This window comes from Neofelis nebulosa, chromosome 15 (genome assembly GCF_028018385.1).
Source record: "Neofelis nebulosa isolate mNeoNeb1 chromosome 15, mNeoNeb1.pri, whole genome shotgun sequence".
Classification (NCBI taxonomy): Eukaryota; Metazoa; Chordata; class Mammalia; order Carnivora; family Felidae; genus Neofelis; species Neofelis nebulosa.
This window is the reverse complement of record NC_080796.1, coordinates 63,022,289-63,045,548: the sequence shown is the minus strand read 5'-3', so window position 1 is coordinate 63,045,548 and position 23,260 is coordinate 63,022,289. Positions and strand designations below refer to the sequence as shown.

The following is a 23,260-nucleotide window of genomic DNA, read 5'->3' as shown; positions in this document are numbered from 1 at the left end:
ACGAGCTAGTGAAAAATGAGTCATAATAGGTACACAGGAAGGTCCTTGATGTCATGAGTTTGGACTGACTTCTGAGGGCAGTGGAGAACCCAGGAAGAATTTTAAAAGGTGACATGATGTATTGGAATTCGAGAAAGCTTGCCCTACTATAGTGAGACTGATTTTAGAGGGCAAGCTTGTAAAAATTTAAGAATCAATTAAATCATGACCTTAATTTTGTTCGTACAAGGCTTCATCAATGGAGATAACTGGTTTTGATCAAAATTTGTAAGAGCCTCTGCCCCTAAAGAATGATCTCATTAGCTCTTTGAGATAGTCTTGTCCTCGTAGGTACTTTGGATGTAGCCTGTTATCAAATTGTCTTCTGCAATGGAACACATTTTCTTTGTCATTTTATTGTTATCAGAAGTGTTCTTGAAATATTTATCCATCCATATTTGTCATTAATTATTTTCTTCTGAAACATAAGAAGAAATTGAAATTAATTTCATCAGCTATCTGGGATCAGGATTGCCCACCCTTAAGCTTTTGGAGACAGAATCCCTGAGTTTGGATTTGTTTATTTCTAAATTTTTGTTCTTTCTTCATTTCTGACAATTTTCCAATATTTTCTAATGCTTTTGTAATATTTGTAATTACCAGAACTCCCAACAGTTTATATCTTGGAACTAGAGATGGGTGAAACCAGCTGTATTGGGGGCTTGGTGAACATCTTGAACTATTTTTCAAATTGTGTTTGGGGTTCAAGGCAAACCAAAACATATTTTCATATTTTACCAAGAACTTTGTTTCCTCCTCATTTTAAAATGATGTCTATTTTAAGGGAAATTTAATCCATATGTTACTAAATTCCTTACACTTACCTCATCAAAATTTGATTCTGCAAGAGCTATTTGATGTGCAAAAAGCCTTGGGAGTTATTTTATGAGGGGGTTTTTTTTTTTTTTTTTTTTGGGAGAAATTTTTTTTTTTTTTCTTAGAAACAGGAAGTCAAATTTGCCAGGGGAAGATTGACTCCAGTGCACCTTCTGCCAACTGTGGATTGCCCAATCAGCGAAAAGACCTGACTCTTATACAAAATTTTGATTTGTCAAAATTCCTGTGAATCCTGGTGATGGTACATTAATATTTCTTTGTTTGTTTCTGTACATCATCTTGACTGCTCGCAAGGTACTAATTTCTACAATAATATTGCCACACTCTTTAAACAGAGAAAAATCACTCTTGAGTTTAGATTGCCAATAATATTCAACATTTCTACGTTTCTCATTATGCTAAGGTTTGCTTGTGTTACCACCAGTGTAGCCCAAAGGATCCATCATCCTCAAAACACACACACACACACACACACACACACGCACACGTGATCAAAAATGTAGTAACTATTCTTTCTACTATTTAGATGCTTCTCTTAAAGCACTGAGCTTGAAACAACTTTCAGGGAGTCACCTGCATCAGAATGACCCACAGTATTTATTACAAACGAAGAGTCCAAGACTTCTTTCATAGTCTACTGAGTTCAGATCTCTGCTTTAATGAATTAATAAAGATATACTAGGCCAAGGTTTACAATGCAGCATATGAAAACCATAAGATGCTCTAAAAGTTCATCCTGGGGCACCTGGGTAGCTCAGTCAGCTAAGCGACTGACTCTTGCCTTCAGCTCAGGTCATGACCTTATGGTTTCGAGAGTTTGAGCCTCGTGGAGGGCTCTGCACTGACAGCACAGAGCCTGCTTGGGATCCTCTCTCTCTCTCTCTCTCTCTCTCCTTCTCTCTCTGTCCCTCCCCCACTCGTGCTGCCTCTGTCTCTCTCAAAATAAATAAATAAACTTAAAACAAAGTTCATCCTGTTACCTAACATTTATTGTCTACTACATACAGGTTATCTCCCACTCTTCAAAAGTTTGCATTATACCACTTTGCTATTACAAAAGACTTACATTAGTACCTGTTTTTGCTAACCAAAAGATATCTGAAGAAAAGGTAAGAGATGAGAAAATAGCCGTCAGCATGGGTTTTGCAGTGAGCATTACAGAAGCAGCGTGTTCTGGGCAGCAGGAATGGTGCCGACCCACTCCTTCCCCTGCCCCTTCCCTGGCTCCTTCCCCTGCCCCTTCCCTGGCTCCTTCCCCTGCTCCTTCCCTGGATCCACAGGCAGCATCTCAGCATCAAGCCTCCAGAGCTCCTATTGTGTCTGTGAGCATCTGTGTCTTTTCTGTAGTTACTTTTGCATCTGTTAGCAAGACGTGTCCTAAGGTATCAGAACAGCCCACGAGAGGTTGTTCTTTAGGTCTGGGCACACTCAAAAACTCTTCCTTATAAATAAATGGTAATTGCTTTTTTGCTTTATGCCAGTTTGGCAGGAAAGGTTTCACAGGAACACTCTATTTTTGGATATCAGGGGAAACTTGAACGAGAAAGTAGAGGAAACGCACATTACTAAATGCTTGCTATAAGCCAGGGATTATACAAATGCATTACCTCACTTAAATTTCCAAGTCATTATAGGGTAGGTATTATTTTTTCAATTATGCAAATGGGAAAGTGTGGCAAAGAGAATCAGTGGCCTACTTGGTATCCATTCTCTTTTCTTAATGAACAGAACGTGAGTTTTCTCTGCAGTGGTCATGTACCCCCTCTACCATGGTGACATTTCTTAGCCTTCCTCATTGGTCAGCATGGCTCTGTTACAGGGTTCTTGCCAACTTGATGGTGGCTGCAAGGTGACCCTGGATGAGACTTCTGGAAAAGCGGATTAAGAGCAATCATTTCTCTTTAGCCTTAGCCTCTTTCACTTAGCTGATCCTCTTCTTGATTGAGTTTGGAAGTGGAGCTGCCATCTTGGGATTACGTGGCAACCAACATGAGGATGGGAGGCCTACTTTAAGGATGGCTTTTGTCAGGGGAGAAGAATAAACCCCCTTCTTTGTTTAAGACAAAGTCCAACACAATCCGAACTAACACACTGATGTTAGTCGTTTGTCCTTGGAGACTTGCAACTTAGGAGGTAGAAAAGGAATTCCTTTTCAGGGATCCAAAGCCTAGGCTCTTTCACTGTCTTTTTCCTCATCTACCCAAGTCACCAAACATGGGCAGGTGTGGTCCCAAACTTTCCAAAGCACCAGTATCAATTCTTCCCCTCCCCTCTCTCCTCACAAGCCTCCATCTTTATTCACAGCAGCTTGGCAAGTGTTCAGAAAACAAGATGATAAGACTAATTTGCACTAAAGTAAGAACAACTGATGAGTCCATGATAACCTTCCAAGTTTTCCTGGTTCACAAAATACATATTTTTATTGTATGGGGTTTAAAACATTGTTGGAGGACTTTGTGTGCATATTTTCTTGAATGGCAAAATTGCCTAGTATTAAATATTTATTTAGCCAATTCTATTTTTTTCAGTTTATTTATTTATTTAGAGAGAAAGACAGCACACACACAAGAGCAGGGGAGGGGCAGAGAGAGAGGGAGAGAGAGTCCCCAGCAGGTTCTGAGCTATTAGCACAGAGCCCAGTACAGGGCTTGATCTCATGAAGTGTGAAATCATGACCTGAGCCAAAATCTAGAGTTGGATGCTTAACCAATGGAGCCACCCAGGCACCCCTCACCAATTCTATTTTTAGTTGAAGGTTAGACGAAATATCAGAAAGGAAAAATGCACAATACCAGGCACAAAATAGACACTCAAGAAACATTTACTGGGTCATATGTTTATTCAGACTCTCACCTTTAACATCTAATCATCTGGTGGTATAATAGTGATGATGCAGCTCCTTAACTGGGAGTCAGATCAAATTTACTTAAGCCTTTTGTCCTATTTAAAATTTGTATTAAGTGTCTCCCATGTCCAAAAAACTGTGCTAGATTCTGAGTGAAGGAAATGGATGGAAAGATGAAAGAAGCATGGTGCCCACAGTCAAAGGGCCTTCTGACAGGGCAGGGAAGTCAAATGGGTCAACAGAACCAAAGATCAAGATTGGTGTGCTAGGAGAGCAGGAATGCTCACATTGAGCGGAATTTGGGATATGCCAGACTCCTGGTTTCAAACCAGAACTTTGGAGTTACTGATACATGTGATTCCAGAAGAGTAGATTGATGGTCCATCGGGGACCTGCAGATTATAGCACCAAACACAGTTCATGTGTGTTCACATGAAGGCAATGCTGCCTCCCATAATTTTTGAAATTAAAAAAAAATATATTGCTGTTTCCACTCCTTCTCTTCCATTCTCTGAGTGACAGAGAAAGATGGGGGTTAAGCACAAAAGCCTTAGCAGCAACTCCACATCCAGGACCAGGGAGGAAGAGACAACTCTTAGATCGGAAAACTAAGAAGGCATATTCTTTGCAATAATTTGATCTGATGAATAAACCTGCAGTGTGAATGACATATAGTGTATAAGCCACAGTGATATTAAAGGATAAGCCAAAAACAATTAGAGCTAATGTTGAATCTGTCTCACTGCGTGCCAGGGACTGTGCTAAATTCTCTACGTGCATCGATGCATTTCTCATTTTTCAGCAATCTTTAGACATAAGAACGATTATTTTTCGTTAAGGAGGAGATGAAGTACTGAGAGGTAAGTTTCCCAAGGGAACATACAGAACAGGTGGCTGAACTGGGAGTCTGACTCAGCATTTTCTGACACCAAAATCCATTCTCTTAACCACTTTCCTATGTTGTCGTTATGTTCCCCGGCGGGGTCAAGGAATGCCCACTCACGGAAATATGAAAATCATGAAGATGAGTTTCACTTAACTTCACTTTTTTCTCAAGATTTTGCCATCATTTCCTTCCCCCACCCCCCACCCCCCACTCCATAATTCATAACTTGGCCTTTGCTTTTAGTCATTAGTGGATGTGAGTCACAAAATGTGCTTTGAAGTCTAAGCTTGTGTGAAGTGAGATAAGAGCAGGCTCCGTCACCCTCAAAGCATTCCTGTTGTGTTTACTTTCTTCAGAGGGCTTGGTCTTTTGGTCTCTTTGCTCCTGCTTCCAAAACACATGAGTGCTTGCTTGTGACACGTCTTCCAACTCAAATCAGCTATCAGACCCTCAAGCATGGATTGGGGCCCTTTTAAGTTAAGATTCACAGCCTCCTGGACACATCAAGACCCCAGGTAGCGAGCAGGAAATGAGTGAATGAAAACTGCTGGGTTTACCGTTCAGCACGCACCCCCCCCCCCCCCCAAAAGGAGTTGCCTTGAAAACAGACAAAAATAATTACTCCCTCCAAAGTGTAGCACTTTGATCTTCTCAACAGTGCACTGGGGGACAATTTTTATCCCATTCTGAGATGAGGTAAGAGACTTGCAGAGTTTACCCCACCAGCAAACGGTAAAGCTGGGGCTCAAATTCTGGTGTTCTAACCCCAAATAGTATTTTTTCCCCAATGACCCCACTATAACTACTGTTTAAAAAAATCAATTTTGTTTGAGTCAAACTGGCAATGTAATTGGCTTAGTGTTAACAGAGCAACTCAAGCAGATCAAATCTAAGGTTAGGTTTCCAAACCAAATCATTTATGATGATGATGATTTGTTGTTGTTGCTGTTATTGTTGTTTGGCTTCTGATTACTTGTCTACATGGCACACAACAAATGGGACTAACTGGATTCTAACAAGCTAAGGTAGAATTCCTGTATTTTGAGATGGATAATTTATTTTATTTTATTTTATTTTTTTATGTTTTTTTTAAAGCTTACGTATTTTTGAGGGAGAGACAACATGAGCCGGGTAGGGGCAGAGAGAGTGGGGGAGAGAAGATCAGAAGCGAGCTCCACACTGAGACAGAGAGCCCGACATGGGGCTTGAACCCACAAACTACAAGATCTCAACCTGAGCTGAAGTTGGACGCTTAGCTGACTGAGCCACCCAGGCGCCCCTGAGATGAATATTTTAAACAGACATACTGGAAGTTGTAAGTTCACGGGATCTTGCCTGTCAACATTATCACCTCTACTCTTATCCTAGTGGTTCTGTGTATTGCTTAGGTTATACCAGCTACCAGCTACCGTTATAGAACCGCCATATTCCAGGTGAATCAATATATGGTAAACCCGAAACTAATATAACACTGTATGGTAATTGTACTGGAATTAAAATGAAAAACTGGAGAAAGAGAAAGAACAACCGCACTCCAGAAATCTCAGTGGCTTAACAAAATAGAAATTTACTTTTCATTCATATAAAATCAAAAATGGATATTCCTGATCAAGTGTCCTCCAGTTGGAAGGAGGGACTCAGGCTCCTTCCATCTCATGTTCTACCACCTTCAATACATGACTAAAGTCACCACTGAACAGAAAAGAGCATGAGCGGGGTGCCTTGGTGGCTCAGTCGGTTAGGTGCCTGACTTCCGCTCGGGTCATGATCCCACAGTTTGTGAGTTCAAGCCCTGCGCTGGGCTCTGTGCTGACAGCTTGGAGCCTGGAGCCTACTTTAGATTCTGCCTCTCTCTCTCTCTCTCCATCTCTCTCTGTGTCTCTGCCCCTCCCCTGCTTGTGCTCTCTCTCTCTCAAAAATAAATACATAAATATAAAAAAAGAAAAAAGGAAAGGAAGGAAGGAAGGAAGGAAGGAAGGAAGGAAGGAAGGAAGGAAGGAAGAAAGGAGCATGAGGAATCTTGTGTGTGCTTTGGCGGGAGCCAGGGGGGTGTTTATGGGCCATAACTAAAAGTAGTATACATCAGAACTCAGTCACACAGAAAAAGCAGTCAAGCTATATTCTCAGAAAGAGGAAGAAACAGATTTGGTGGCCAGGCAGTGGAGTCTGCTAAATACTCCCATTGTTCAAGACCTATTTGGAATTCCTACTTTAAAATTATTTTCAAAACCAGTTATTGAGCCTATGAGAAAAATAAGGGGTCTTTATTATATATACATCTTTTGGGGTGTATGTGAACAAAATTTCATTTCCAGCTTGTCAGCTAATGTGTTCCTCCGGCTCTATATTCATCGGGTTCTCTAGACAAACAGAACCAATAGGATCTGTCTCCTATATTCCATATATATGGAGAGATATTTATTATATATATATATATATATCATATATATATATCATATATATATATGTGATTTTGAATGTGTATATGTGTATATATGTGTGTGTGTATATACATGTAGAGACAAAGAAAATGAGAGAGAGAGAGAGAGAGACACAGAGAGAGAGAGGGATATATTACAAGGAATTGGCTGATGTCATTAAGGAGCTGACAGTCCTAAGATCTGCAGCTGGCAGCTGAAGGCCTAGCGGCATTGATGCTATGGTCTCAGCCCCAGTCCAGAGGCTTAACAACTAAGAAAGTCAATGTTGTTCTAGTCCAAGTGCAACAGAGTCAAGATCCAGGAAGAACTGACGTTTCTATTCAAGTCCAAAGAAAGAAAAGCAAACAAGCAAACAAACAATCAAAAAACAAAAACAAGCCCCAGCCTGAAGGCAGTCAGGCAAAAGGAATTCTCTTTTACTCAGACTCTATTCTATGCAGGCTTCCAACTGATTGGATGAGGCCCATTCACATTAGAGAAGTCAATCTGCTCGATCTGGTTTACTCAGTCTACGTACTCAAATGTTAATCTCATCTGGATACACCCTGGCAAACACACCCAAAATAATATTTGACCATCAGGTACCTTGGGGCCTATTCAAGTTGACACATAGAATTACCTATTACAGCGTCCCAAAACTTTTATCTACTTACAAAGTTTATTTTTTTACAAGATAAATATTTGCCAGAGCTAAAGAATCCAAAGAATGCAATGCACTTGCTGAAATCAATTTGCAAAGAGATTTTCCAAGTTTTCCAACCCTGTACTCTCAAGGTCTATGCTAAAGATGGTAATGTTCTTGTGTCTGCATCTATATGTGTGTATGACTGCTGTGAATTCAGTTCCATGTGTAGAGCTCATTGTCTTCTAGAAAGTACCAGTAATAGTGGGGACTCTCAGAGTGCCCAAAGATTAAGTTACTCTTCATGGATGAAGATCATCGGACCTAATCTGGAAATGGGAGGAAGATACCACCAACAGCCTTGGGTTAAGTAAAAAAAAAACACTGTATAAACAAAGTGGAATCAGGGTAGTTTCGTGGTGGTGGTGATGTTGAAGGTAAGAGCTTATTATTACCAAGAATATATGGTCGCCGCAACTATGGGTTCTTCTCAACTGGGGAATCAGCCCTGTATTTCTTTTCTATCCTGACGGCATCTGTTGCAAAGCCCAACATACAGTCAATAAACTTCTATGTCTAAACTTCGGGTTTTCCAACAAATCTCTAATGCACTGAACAGCGCACTCTTCACTGTGCCGTTATTCTGCATAACCGAGCCGTGTGCGCTGGTTAAGACAAGCACAGTTACTGTAGTGTTTCGCATCAGCAATTGTGGCCTCGACAATAATTTTGGGAAGTCTCTGCAGGTACCACCCACTTTCACAGCCAAACATCTTTTTGAGATAAATGGAGAGGCTTGGGAAAGAGGCATCTTTAACTATCCTATTTCATCAGGGTATCTCTTTACTTACTTTCTTCTTTCTTTCTCTTTCTTTCTTTCTTTCTTTCTTTCTTTCTTTCTTTCTTTCTTTCTTTCTTTCTTTCTTTCTTTCTTTCTTTCTTTCTTTCTTTCTTTCTTTCTTTCTTTCTTCCCGTGTATTTATTTTTGTGAGAGACAGCGAGTGAGCAGGGGAGGGGCAGAGAAAGAGAGGGAGATACAGAATCTGAAGCAGGTTCCAGGCTTTGAGCTGTTAGCACAGACCCCGATGCGGGGCTTGAACTCATGAACCACGGGATCGTGACCTGAGCTGAAGTCGGACGTTTAACTGACTGAGCCACCCAGGTGCCCCTTTTCTAACCTCTGCATAACTTCTTGCCTCAGGCTAATGGCCTATGAGAACAGCACTTTATATATTTTTTGATCCCAATTAAGAATCACTGTATAGAGGCCTGTTCTTCGGGGCTCCTGGGTGGCTCAGTCGGTTGGGCGTCCAACATTGGCTCAGGTCATGATCTCACTGCTCGTGGGTTCCGGCCCCACGTCGGGCTCTGTGCTGACAGCTCAGAGCCTGGAGCCTGCTTCAGATTATGTGTCTCCCTCCCCCTTTGCCCTTCCCCCACTCAGGCTGTCTCTCTCTCTCTCTCAAAAATAAATAAATGTTAAAAAAAATTTTTTAAGGATCATCGTATACCTCAGGAGAGAGGGAGCATATTTGTATCTAGAGCTCTGGATGGTTTGTCTCCTTACCTGCGATACATGGCAAAGTCTATCTATCACCTGGCATTGCCTGTCCTCTAACATTTTTTCTTTTGTAATCTCTCCCTACAAGGCATGTGTCTCACATCTTCATATCAGAAATCCCACTCCTTCTCCGTTCTGAATTTACTGAGCCAGAGTCCACGTAAGAACAAACTGCGGTCCCCTCAGTGACACGGCACAAAACAGCCTTGTAGGTTGTGGGATATGCCGAACCAGTGAGTAATGTCTGGGAACTCTTTGGCTGACTTCCTCCTGTTCAAGGACAATTTTGCATTCTCCCAAGTGCTCAGAACGTTTCTCCTTTAGGAACAACATCTGACACTAGGATTTCTGAAACCTGAGGTACTGTGGCAAGCCAAGGCTCTTCCCGATAGGAAAAATGCTTAACCGACTGAGCCACCCAGGCACCGGATAGGGAAAAGTGAAAGTCAGTTTGGCTCCTCCTTCTTCTAACTGGTTCGTTGTGTCATGAGCTCCTATGGACTAGCCTTTACTTCCCCTAGAGGTCTGTGTAGATGGTCTGGCACCTCAGAGCAGTGCCTGGTGCCTTCATGGCAATCCAGGGTCTGGTCCCTTCCCTACGCTCCGCAGCTGTCACTTAGTGATGGCTTCTTGGATTTCTGCCTCACTTACTTTCACTACATAATTTAGAATTTAATTACATAGACTTTACATTTTTGGACTCTTGCTTCCCAATCTAAACTGCTAATTTGCTAAAGATGTGGGCTCTGTTTTGTGCTTCTTTTGAGTCTCACTCAAAGCACCTACTATCCTGTCTGAATAACTTAGCAGTCACTCACTAAATAGGTGGCATGATGATGAAGTCATACTAATTGCTTCTGATGACATACCAGATCTTACACATTCTGATGAGTGCTTTCCTTGGCAAGTCGGCCACCTGGGGAGGCTACCCACATATGCCGATGATGTTATCAATTCTCAAAATAATATTTCAATACCTCTCTCTGTTTGCATGTGTGTCAGAATGCGACATTTAATGTCAGACATTCAGCACCTACTCTAATGCAAGATACTGTTTTCGGTGGGCACTGCGAAGATTAAAACACAGTTTCTGCTCACAGTTTGCAGTCTTCTGTAGAAGATACGGAGTCTTCTGTAGAAGGCTGTAGATGGTGATGATGCAAGGCAAAACGGGTCATGTCCTATAAATGAGGCACAAAGGATCGCTGAGGACCAAAAAGACAAGACCAGGTAATTTAGAGCAGAGGCTCCCCAAAAGCTGTATACCCTTATTCTATCACTGCTTCGGCCTTAGGAAGCAACCAAAAGCTACTTGGAATTAAGCGTGGGGAATAAACTAAGTGAATACATGGGATAATACCATCTTCTAGAATGGAAGTAGAGCAATAAATCGTACCCATAAGAAATGGTCTTAAAGGCCACTTTCTTCAGAAGAAAATGATGGCCAAATGAGCCAAACAATTATCAAATTATGTGTATTTGCCTGGCATCTAACTCTCGACCATTCAGCTCTACGCCCCAACTGTACCTCCATTTCCATAAATAGCATAGACCAGATCCAAGGTTTCCAATGCGACTATGAAAATACGCAGAGGTTATGGACCTTCCTGTGAGATTTCGCTTTGAATGAACACATGGCAATGGAATAATGGTTGAGAATTCCTGGACTTTATAACTGCTGAGTACCCTTCGAGCTCACACATTCTGTGCTCTGCACACAGATGAGGAGAAGCCATCAATGCCATTGGGTGACAGAAGACAGTCAGTTGCCAGATGCGAATCATCTGTCCCATGTCCAAAAAGTCCTGGCTAACCTGCATAACCCCTGGCAGAGCCCTGCTTCTCTGTCACCATCTCGCCTATCACCCTATTTTATTTCCCTCAGAGTATTTATGACTCTTAAATTATTTATTTGCTTACCTTTGAGTTGTGTGCTTTTCCCACTAGAATGAAAGATGATCCATGAAAACAAAGAACTTGACTCTCTTGTTTATGGCCCTATCTGGGGTGACTAAATCATTGTCAGGTACATAGCAAACATTTGATACATCTTCGTGGAAAACCAATGAGTGAATGAGTGAATGAATCAATTGATCAGTGAATTCTCTTTTGTGGATAAGGATTTAGGGGGCAGGCCTCAGGAAGATAACATAATGTGAATTCAGTAAAGGTATAGCTGAGTACCATCTATGCTTTGGCATTTGGGAGGCACTGAGAATACAGAGTGGAAGGACCTATCTTTGGTGAGCTCACAGTCTATTTAGGGAAACAAAGCAGGACTGCATGGAACACTACATATAGGAGAAAAATAACAAAACAAGATAGTATGTCGAGTAAGATCTCAGAGATCTCACCAGCAAATGGTGGATTGTGAAGCAGGAAACCACATAATGTGTTAGGCATTCAGAGGAAAGGCAGAAATTCCTGTGAGCTGAAATGACCTAGAAGATCTTCAAAGAGGAGAAAAACAACAAGTGAAAATACAAGGATGTGAATCAGGGGGTATCCCAGGCAAAGATGCCTGAGGGGAAAGAGCAAGGGACAATCTGATTGCATAGAAGGGGCATCAAATAATATGTTCAGCTATCTTTCTCATTTATCTTCCAGCAAAATCCTGAAAGGAGACTATTATCTCTATTCTATGGATGAATCAGCTTGCCCGGATTCCCAAACCTTGGTGATGGAGCCAGGATTTGTGCCCAGATCAGTCTGATTTCCAGGACCCTGCTTCTCCACTGATGGGGAAAAGTCTCTGATCTGTGGAAAGGGGAGGTATCTGTAGGAGAATGGTAAAAAATGAAGATGAAGTTAATCTGTTGTTAGAATATGTTAAGGACCTCGGATGGTACTATGTACCATAAGACAAGTGAAGATATTAAAAATTCTTACCCAGGGGAGTGATTCTTTGAAAGTATTCATTTAGGAAATTGAATCTGAATAGATTGAAAAAAGAGAAAGAAGGAGATCATGTAACAATTATCGGAACATTTCTGAGCTGAGATAAATGGAAATGAACGAAGAAGGAACAGGAATAATGGTAGTTTAAAAATGGGAGAATTATTGGATTATTGTAGGGCAAAGTCAGGAGGAAGATGCAGCCTTAATATTGCTGTCCATTGTCCCCTGGTGTGCCCATGTCCTTTTTTGTTGTATCTGTGGTGCCTGTTTCTGATTAGAGTCCCTATTCTCAACACACACATTCACATCACACACACACACACACACACACACACACACACGGTCGTCTCTTTGCTTTTGATAATCTGTATTTTGTAGTTTTTTTTCTCCAAAACAAGTATGAATTATTGTGAAATAAAAAAGGAAATTTAAGGGGTGCCTGGTGGCTCAACCAGTTAAGTGTCTGACTCTTGGTTTTGGCTCAGGTCATACTTTCACGGCTTCGTGGGTTCATGCCCCACATCAGGCTCTGCTCTGGCAGTACAGAACCTGCTCGAGATTCTCTCTCTTTCCTCTTCTGCCCCTCCCCAATTCATGCTCTCTCTCTCTCAAAATAAATAAACAAACTTAAAGTTTTTTTCAATAACAAAAAAAGAAAATTTAAAAGGGAGAATTAGTTACTGGCCACTTTTCGCAAGTAGTAAAAAGTGAAGAGGCATTTACAAGATATTAAGAATAGGAAATGAAAGAGAGTTAAATTGTATATCTGAGAAAGAGAGAGAGTTCTGTCAGATAAAAAAGGAAGGGTTCAGAGAACTTTTTGGAGAGTTATAAAACTTTAAGGAATCCTACTGAACAGGGTTCTGTTATCTTGCCTAGGAAGTAACTGAAGTTATGATAGACATTCATGTAGGAATTAGAACTGATACAAGCACCTGCTTTCTCCCACATCTCTGAAATACTCTTAAGATTGAGAGACATAATGCATGTAAAACTGCTTTAGATTCTTGTTGGAGAAATATTTATTGAAGCGCCTTTGAAAAGAAAGGAACCTGGTCTAAATGGAATAAAAACAAGCTTGCGTTTTTTCCTCACAACTTTCCTACATATTCTGGCATCATTTTCATTCCATATAGTTCTGATTTCTGGACATCTGGGAGGTTAGAAAGGCCAGCTATACTCACTCGTCTGTTTGTACATCGGACATAATCCTCACCATTCTGCACCATAATCGTGTGTTTTTATGCCTGTTTCCCTAGAATACTGCAAAGATTAGAGAAGAGAATGTGTGTGTTTATTTTTGTGTCTCTAACGCCTTGAATAAGTAAGATGCTCAATCAATGAGGTTAATGAGCGAATAGATTTATGTAACATAAATTATGCTGAGAGATTTCATCACTTGAGAATTAATAATGTTGAATTACTCTTGGAAAGGCCACTCATTTTGACTTCTTGTATAACAACTGGTAAAATGTGAATGTTCTTGAAAGGAATTAAAAAACATTTAAATATCTAGAAGATAATTTCCACCGCTGGCTCATTCTCAGGGAAATTAGAACATTTTAGGATAAAGAGTATCAAAGGTTCACAATATCCCTTTTCTTTCTTATTTTATAAATCTCTTTTCCACCTACTCATGGGCATCAGGTGACTGTTTTGTTTTTAAAATGTTAAAACAGGAAAGGGAAATTTTATGTTAATAATAATCATTATATTCACAGGATAACTGGGAATTCATACTTCTTCATGTTAGGTACTCTGAAAGATAAAACATAATTCACATGTGATTATATTCATATATATACTAGAGGATAAAGGTATAGATGTATATAAAACGATATCGTCTATCCGTCTATCTGGTATCATATATCTACATATAGTTTCATATGTATGTATTTTTTTTTTTACCAGATACTGATTTATCTTGATTATGTATACAATAACATTATATAATTTAAATGACACTTTGAATTGAAGTAAATGAAAAATTTGGGGAAAATGGTAAGTAATGACATCTTTTTCCGTTTGGCCACTTGGGACCACTGATACGTTTTGCACATGTAGCCCCAGTCTTCATGTCTTCCCATCCGCATTTAGTCCAGCTCAAGAAGGAGCAACACCCTGCCGTGGGAAGGGAGCCAACCTTGCAGTCAGATGTTCCTGGGCTTGAATTGCTCCGGCTCCACCGCTGAGAGGGCGAGAGTCCTTGGACAAATCACTTCACCTTTCCGATTCTCGCGCTCGCCATGTGTCCAATGCGGATGAGACCCCGCCCACATCTTCACACGTGTCGCCTATCAAGCCCGCAGTAAACACTAGTATGCAGGCTCTCACTTCCTCACCCCTAAATCTCTTCCAACGATATACAGAAATCCCTTTGAATCCATTGCTTCATATCATGTTGAAAAAACAAAACCCCAGAACCTTCTCTTATAGTTGCCCAAACCATACGTAGGCAATAATGCCTAGAACATATTACTAAGATGTAAGAACCAATCACAACGTTTGCTCATACCGGTAGGTTGAATCTCAAGTTGGCTGCCTCCAGCTGGCTATCTGTTGAAACACTTTATGCTTTTATAAGGGTGAATCCAGAGTGCACTGAGTAATGCATAATAAAATTAGTTTGGGGAGAAAGGAACCAAGTTTAAAAGAAAAAAAAAAAAAAGAGAGGGGACAGATAAGCACAGTAAAATAATCTCCAATGACTTCATTGTGAAGTAATGACTTTTACCAAATAACTGCATTGTAGTTTTATCTTTCCAACCAAGATTGTGTTAATGCTCTAAAATTAAATCTCTTGTGAAAGTTATCTGGAATTTCTCAACAAGTTTTTAAAGGGGTTTTATTTTTTCATTGGAGGTCATGCCTCAAGAATTTGTAGGAATTCCGCCTGGAAAGTAATAATCAGTGGAAACTGGCAGTCAAAGCTAATTTATATTACTCTTCCAGATAAAAATTCCTTCCGTCTTAGACCTGCATTTCAAAAAAGATTATTATCACTCTGGAGAGAATACATCAGTGTAGAAAAAAGAGAAGAATGACCTCAAGGGTGTCTTTGCTGCCTCTGTGCAACTCCAGGTCTGCTTCTTTTTAAAACTCCCTTTTGAATCCTCTCCTCTGAAATGTGTTGAGGCGATTCAAAGCAAGAGTCTGTCAGAGGTATGCTCGAGGAGCACTCTCGAAATGATGTTCCCTAATGTGCCTGCTGTGGGAGTTCATGACACGTCTTGGGTGGTGGGGAAAGGGAGGACAGAAGGAAGATGGGGGAGACAGACGTTCAGCAACATGACCAAGAGGAGGGAGGTGTTTTTTGCATGGCGGTATATTCTCATTCCCTTAGTAGCTAGAGGGATTGGTTTTTCCCAATCAGACTCTTCTTCCTTCTTTTAGCTGTGTTGGTGTTTTCATACATATGACACGTTCATGAGGGAGCGTGCTTAATGGAAAAGCCTTCGCTCTTTTTAATGGCAGACCTAAATCCAAACCTCAGGTCCTTCGCTTACTACCTCCTCCGCTTACAAGTTATTTAAACTTTCTGAGCCTAAGTCTCCATACCTATAAAATTCATAGAATATTTAGGAATTGACTAGATGTTATATGTAAATCACTCAGCTTGGCATTTGGTCAGTCCCAAAGAAAAATTTGTCGGGAGAACAAATGAGCAAATGAATATTAGTTCCTTCTACCTTCTCCACCCCATCCACAGAGTTTGGGATGTTAATCCAATGTGGATAACCTGGAGTTTATTCAACAATGTGATCAATGAAGTACAAAAACACTACCACTCGCTTTGGTGATTCTGGAAATTGAAGTCATCAGATATTTTTGAATCAATACCAACTAAAATCCACAAAAGAGATATGCCAAATCATGAATTCACCGACTGAGCTACCCAGGCGCCCCTACCAAATCGTGAATTATATGACTAGAGTAAGCATTCAGAAGCCCTAACCATGTCTCAAGCCTAGGAGGCTGAAAAGAACTTTTAAAGGCCATTTTTTTATTCATAGTATTTCAGTCTGAGATACTTCCAAAAACATACATGGCATCAAACTCCAAAGGCCTGCCTTTCCTATCACCCAGATATGTGTAATGAATGGGTCAGACCTACCCACCTTCCAGCATTCAACAGGCCAAAATTGAACAGAGGAAGCATTCCATTTACTAAGAATTCAATCACTCTTATTGAAATATTTCAGCAGTTGAACTGAAACTTGCTAGCATCATAAATACAGTTTGTACAATTCCAAAAAGCATATATTTGGGACAAAGCCATTGTTAATCCTATGTGGTTTTTCAGTGGGTAGGTAATTCTTTAACAGTAGAAACAGAAGACAGATTTGCTTCCAATTGTGAGCTCATTCCTAAGGTCACAACTGAAAGCTGAAAGAGAAACGGAGTCCAAAATAAACATCAGTTTGGACTATAAAGCATTTCTCTCTGAGGGTGCCCAGGTTTATATGAAGGAATTCCACCTCAAACAAGGAGAAATTTAACTCACTTTTCCCAGTTATTAGTGGGCATGTCTAGTGTCTGCCTGTTCACCCTGATCCATTCTTTAACCTCCAATCCATTTTCTTAAGACCCTGGCTTAAGAACCACGTGAACCCAGAGTTCTTCTAACTCTGTGCACTTTGGTTGCTCTAGAAGGGTAAAAAATAAGGTTATAAACTATCTGTAGGAACAGTCACTAACATGGTTGGCCAGAAAAGCTCAGTAAGAATGCCAAAAAGTTTAATTTGTTGTAACCTATGATTTCTTAGTAAATATTAACTAATGTTAGAAGTATGCATGGATTTACTTCCCTAGGCTGTTTGAGCCTTTTAACTCATAATTTTTTAAAACAAAGCAAAAAAAAAATTAAATAACCTTCGAAAGTGACTCATAAAAGAAGGGTGTTTGGTTTGTGTCCCTCACCTCCTCCAAGCTACCCATCTTCAGAGTGATGTTTTTTTTTTTTTTTTTTTTCATGAGCTTGTCGCTTTCACTTATGTGCCTGGTTGATGGATAATTCCCTCTGCAGGTGCCTCTAGAATCCTGAGTGCTTAACCCTTTGGTTAAGTAACCAACCGTGCACCAAGGCAGTCACTTTCATTACCCTTTACTTGGGTTATGACTGCCAACTGGGTGCCCAGTCATGCTAAGACTGAAGACTTTACCCATGTGTAGTCTCCCAGGAGCTCTTCACAGAATCATGACTGGGACGTGAGCCAGAAACCTACATGTTCCCTGGCCACAAAAGGTATCTTCCTAGCCCAAGCTACTGAAGCTCAGCTGATCTGCAAACAGCTCAGTAGACTCAGTAGACTGAGTTCTTAAAAATTATTATTTCTTTATGATTACTTATTCATGTATTTTCAGAATGCCAGATGCCACTCTCCTTGTATCTCAAAGACACAGAACTACTTTAGAATTTGGCAAAGTCTAAATGCATGTATGCATTATTTATCCTATATTGATTTCACCAACTATATGCCAGTTGGAGAAATGAGGGCAAGGGCACACTAAAAAAGAGGCAAAAGTAATTTTAAAGGCAAGAAAGGCTACCTGATATGGTGCAGAAAATGAATAGGTCAGTGAGGCTGGAGCTCAGCATCCATTCACTGGAGAAAAAGGGTATCACTGGGGACTAGAAAGCTGGGGAATTGTGAGGGCAGTCCTCAGAAGACCCATTGCAATGATCTTCCAAATACCATGGGTTTTGGACTTGATTCTGAAAGCCAGAAGAGAACTAAAAGAATCACCTGATGAGATTTGTAACGTGAAATGATAGTGCAGTTTGGAAAATAACTAGAGATGAGGGATAGACCGAGGACAAAGAAGCAGACAGTGGGGAGGCCCTGAGTTAAGGCAGTGAAGACAAGGTGAAGAGAATGGAATTTATTTATTTTTTTTTTTTTATTTTTTTTAATTTTTTTTTAATTTTTTTTTTTTTTTCAACGTTTATTTTATTTTTTGGGACAGAGAGAGACAGAGCATGAACGGGGGAGGGACAGAGAGAGAGGGAGACACAGAATCGGAAACAGGCTCCAGGCTCTGAGCCATCAGCCCAGAGCCCGATGCGGGGCTCGAACTCACGGACCGCGAGATCGTGACCTGGCTGAAGTCGGACGCTTAACCGACTGCGCCACCCAGGCGCCCCGAGAATGGAATTTAAAATGACCACATGACACATCTCTTTGGGGACAGACATATTTTCTGATAATGAATGTTGATCAAAACAGAGGATCTCAGAGCTGGGAGGTTGTAACTCTCCTTTAAATACTGAATTTATAACTGTATCTCTCTTTGCTAATGCATGACCTCAAAGCTAAATCCAGATCATATCAAATCAAACAAATTCACAACGATGTTGTCGTGTGGGAGATGTAGGAGGGAGTGTAAAAATAGAAAGACACCATCTCTGCCCTCAGAGATTTCATAAACTAGTTCAATGATTCTGAGTGGTTACGTGCTGTGAATAATTGTGAAGTGAGCCACAATTAAAAACTTTTAAAGGGCAATGTAAGGCAGCATATGTAAATGTCTAGTAGTCGTGGTGATAAATGTTATAATGATAATTAACATTTTTTGAGCTCTTTCTTTGATTCACTCATTTCATGGATTATCTCATATAATCTTTAGGAAAAAAGAAAATGTACTATTTTCTTCACTCTTGTGAAATAAGCTAAGGGCATGGGTAAGTTTTTTTTTTTTTTTCAACGTTTTTTATTTATTTTTGGGACAGAGAGAGACAGAGCATGAACGGGGGAGGGGCAGAGAGAGAGAGGGAGACACAGAATCGGAAACAGGCTCCGAGCCATCAGCCCAGAGCCCGACGCGGGGCTCGAACTCACAGACCGCGAGATCGTGACCTGGCTGAAGTCGGACGCTTAACCGACTGCGCCACCCAGGCGCCCCGGGCATGGATAAGTTAAGAAACTTACTTGCAGGGGCACCTGGGTGGCTCAATCAGCTGAGTATTGGAATCGTGATTACAGCTCAGGTCAGGATCCCAGGGTTGTAGGATCGAGCCCGTGCTGTGCATGGAGCCTGCTTAGGATTCTCTCTCTCCCTCACCCTCTGCCTGTCTCCCCTGCCCTTTCTCTCTCTCTCTCTCTCTCTCTCTCTCTAAAATTAAAAAAAAAGAAGGAGAAGAAGAAGAAGAAGAAGAAGAAGAAGAAGAGAAGAAGAAGAAGAAGAGAAGAAGAAGAAGAAGAAGAAGAAGAAGAAGAAGAAGAAAAGAAAGCAACTCACCTGCAACCACACAGCTGTAAATGAAAGGGCCAGTGTGAACACAGTTTTGTGACAGACACTGTGGCGTGCTGGCCAGAGTTTCTTTCAGGACCAAAGAAGGCACTCATTTCCCCTAAAGCAGGGATCTCCGGGCCTTGTCCTTGGCTGAAAGGAGCTGCCTCACCTAAGGTGTAGCTGGGCTGGGGTGGGGGTGGGGTATACGATTGCCTCAATTGGAAAACTCTGAAAAAGTCATCCCAGACTCAGAGCTTCCAGAAGGATTGGCTGAAGCCTCTGTAGCAACTGCATTGCAGTTCAACTTCTCCCTCTGTACAGTATTACTTTCTCTCCTCCCTCAAAGGTACTGATCCTAAGAACAGTTCAGTAAACCTCCTTGTGTTGTGAGAACCTGCACTGTGAGAAAGCTTGACTCCAATGCCTGTGTGCTTAAGTACCAAGCCACGGAGTAGAGGAGTTATCACAAAGAATCTCCACCAGATGTGAAGGAAGGGTAGATTTTGAAAGACAAGAATTAGGTGCTTCAGGCACAAGGAATAATGGGAAAAAAGAAAGCATACCTGAAAAACAGTGACTACATCAGTCTGACAAGAATAGGGGTCCCTGTTGTTATTAGAGGTAAGTAATGGAGGGCTATGCTCAGGCTGCTTCTCGGACACTGTAGTCAGGAGCTTCTTTCTTGTTCTCTTCTTGATGAAGAGCAGGGGACTGATATGATGTCAATGCTATTTTAAGAAAATGAACCAGGCATCTGTGGACAGATGCAACAGAACGAGAACCAGACACGAGTGACATTTTATGTTAAAAACCCATAAGGGCTCTTGGCTAACTGGATACGGGGAGTCAGGAAAGAGTAGAAGTCATGGAGATTTGGAGTCTGGGTGAAAGGGAGAAAAGCAGATTTCCTTCTAGAGAAATGTTGCACGTTTGCCCTCTTTAGGACATCTTCACGGTGGAGTTAATACGGATGTGACTGGCTGAGTTGGAGGATGTCTTCCTCTTATCAAACTTCATCAAAATTCTTCTCTTTCATGAAATGTTACTTCATTAACCTTCTCCAGCAAACTCTCCATTTTAATGGTGGTTGAAAAAAAGAAGACATTGAGAAAATAGTTGAGCTGCTTAGGGGTTAATCTGCAGCTTGGATATTTTCCCAAGAATCAGTGCCACAGAGCACGCTGCTCTGTGATGGGCAAGGGATATATGAAGACTGAACGAGCTCGGAAGACATGACAGAAAAGTCGGACCTCCATAGTGCAAGACAAGTTTTTATCCTTTTGTCTGAGGGCGAAATCTCTGCTTTAACCTTAGGTTTTTCTTAACTGCAGATGCCATATTTGCAATGCAATCTTCTTCAATAGGTACTAATTCTGATATACAGAGTATTAAGGTGCCTAAGCTGTTAGTTTCTCTGTATGCATGAGTCTAGTGGCTCAGTCATGATCAGTTACTAATCACGTGGTGAAATCAAGTAGGACAGACTTTATACAAAAACGCTGTTTTGTGTTTTGTGATCAGCCTTCCAAAGACAAGCTCTTTCTGGCTTTCAGCCATAGGAAACAAGATGTTTCACTTCAATGTGAATTCCTGATTCCATATTTAAATAAAATAACAAAACATGTGACTGATGGGGAAAACAATGACTCCAATGATATGATCGCACTAAATTGCAGAACTTGAGGAAGGGAGAAAGATGGGGCGGGGGGGAGAGACTATATTTTCAACTGTGAACCAGAGTGTAATGATTAAAATTGTTAAGTTTGGATAACAGAATTGTTTTATTCCAACCTCTTTTATGTAATATCAGAATCAAGCCATTGTTGGTGGACCCTATACCTTCCTATTTTTGTTCTCCTCCACCTCCTCTGTTTTTTTTTTTTTTTTTCCTTTTCAACTTTTGACCAGAAATGTCAAAACTCTGTGGAGAACAGCTGTTCTCATTTCTGGCTCTTCTGCTGAGGAAATGCTCAGAATGTCCTAAAAAAGCTCATCTCCTATGGGCTGTTCCACCCTAGATGCAAACTAGATGACTGATATTTTTTTTTAGTCTGACAAAGTGATGGTCAGAGGCAATGGGCCTACATACCCTCATCAGTGAATTTATAACATAAAAATTATTTGGGCCCAGAGCTCCAAAGTGGCAGAACTCTCAAGAAGTCTCCATGCCCGGGCCCTCTGGGATATTAACAAGACATTAACAATTCAGGCCTTTTGGGTGAAGTCAGAGAAAACCAGATGACTCTTACACCAAGAAGCCTCCTCTGAAACCCCATCTGCCAGTCTAGGTCAAACATCGGGTGCCCAGGAAGCTTTTCTGTCAGCATGCAACTATAAAATAAGTATTTTTATAATACCTTCCTTATGTAATCCCAACCCCCCAGTAGATGAAGAGAGAGGATGTGCCTCATTCAGCATTGTAGTCACCGTGTCTGGCCATGTATAGCACACTTCAAGGGCTCACTGAATTTCCTAAAGATGTAGTTTTTAAATTGATCTGGATACAGCTAGAAGAGAGAAGGTGCGAAAGAAATGGCATGCTGGGGAATTGAAGAGTGTAGAGGGGCCTGGTTTGAATTTCTGTCTTGGGACTATGAGAAAACAGTGCCCTACAGGCTCCCGGAGCACCAGCAGGGGAGGGTAGAGACAGTGCCCAAAGTGCCTGTTGCTCAGACAGACAGACAGAATGCTCAAGTTCAGCTCTTCCTAAACCATTTTACTGGTTTTCAAGTAGTGTGGGGGAGGACTCAGCAATTCCTACTTGCTCCCAATGGGGCATGTGTCACTGTTGAGAATCTGGGACCACCATAAGGGAAAACCATGGTTAGTGGAGAAGTCTTCCATGGTGGAAGGCTAGGACAGACTACCTGGATGGGGGAACCAAAATAAAGTCACACCAAGACCTCAGGAGGCCAACACTGCCAGGAGAGGTGAAGAAGTCAGCGAGGAGGAAACTGGACCCTAATTAGCTCCAATGTGGGGATCAGGAACCAGCAGCAGAAGGTGGTGTCAGGAGAGACAAGGGCATTGCTATGGTACCACAGGAGCAAGAGGCCAGTTCCGGAGCTCACGCAGGCCTTCAGCACACACCCAGGCACCTTCTTACATGGAGCAAGGACAGTGGCAAGAAAGGTGTTCATAAGAATCTGGGATGTGTAAACTATTTCTTTCAGTGATCGTATTAACCACAACCAGTCTTGAGAAAACAAAATCAAGCAAACTTGTTTTGGGGGAAAGCTTTATTCTCCAACGCCGTACCAGTGGGTGGAGATTTTTAATGACAATGAGAGCATTTTGTCACAAAATCAGGAAGCTGCATTTCCCTGGCACATATAAATGGAATGGGAGGAGATTTGTAACCCTGCAACAGATATGTTTAATTTATAATCTAAGTATATAAAAGAAAAAGACTTGGCTTCAGTTGGAACCTAATTGGAGCGCTAAGAGGCTAAGGGAGAACTCTTATCTTTGAGTGGGGGGTACAGTGATAGCGTCATCATCTTTACCTCCAGTCTCACCAAGGATCAGGAGACCTGGTGAAGCCTGAATATTAGGGAAGGCGTGGGTTAATGCGTAACCCATAAAACATAATAAACATTCTTACTATTCCGATAGGAGAATCATTAGGGAAGTCAGATGTTAAATGTTCCCCACAGTCAATGTGGAGAATATTGAGAGTTGGCACTTACCTCCACATATTTGTATGCTTTTTTGCTTCTTTCATCTCCAGATAATACAAACAAATAAACCAAAATGAGTACCCAGAAGACTCAAATCCTAAATGGCAATATCTGGATTAGAGATCATTTGGTCTTGTATTACATAAGGGACTGAGAATCTATCCAATATGTAAAGATTATTTAAGTATTTTCTTTTCTCTTTTTTTGATACCATATAT

General features: G+C 41.1%; 1 long non-coding RNA gene across 1 annotated transcript in view; it reads left to right on the top strand.

The window, feature by feature from the left end:
• Positions 1–14,006, top strand: part of LOC131495831 (uncharacterized) — a 60,587-nt gene extending 46,581 nt beyond the window's left edge. The window contains exons 3-4 of the long non-coding RNA XR_009254143.1: positions 9,320–9,464; positions 11,839–14,006. This is a non-coding gene — a long non-coding RNA (uncharacterized LOC131495831). The remainder of the gene's footprint in view (positions 1–9,319; positions 9,465–11,838) is intronic.
• The last annotated feature ends 9,254 nt before the right edge of the window (positions 14,007–23,260 follow it).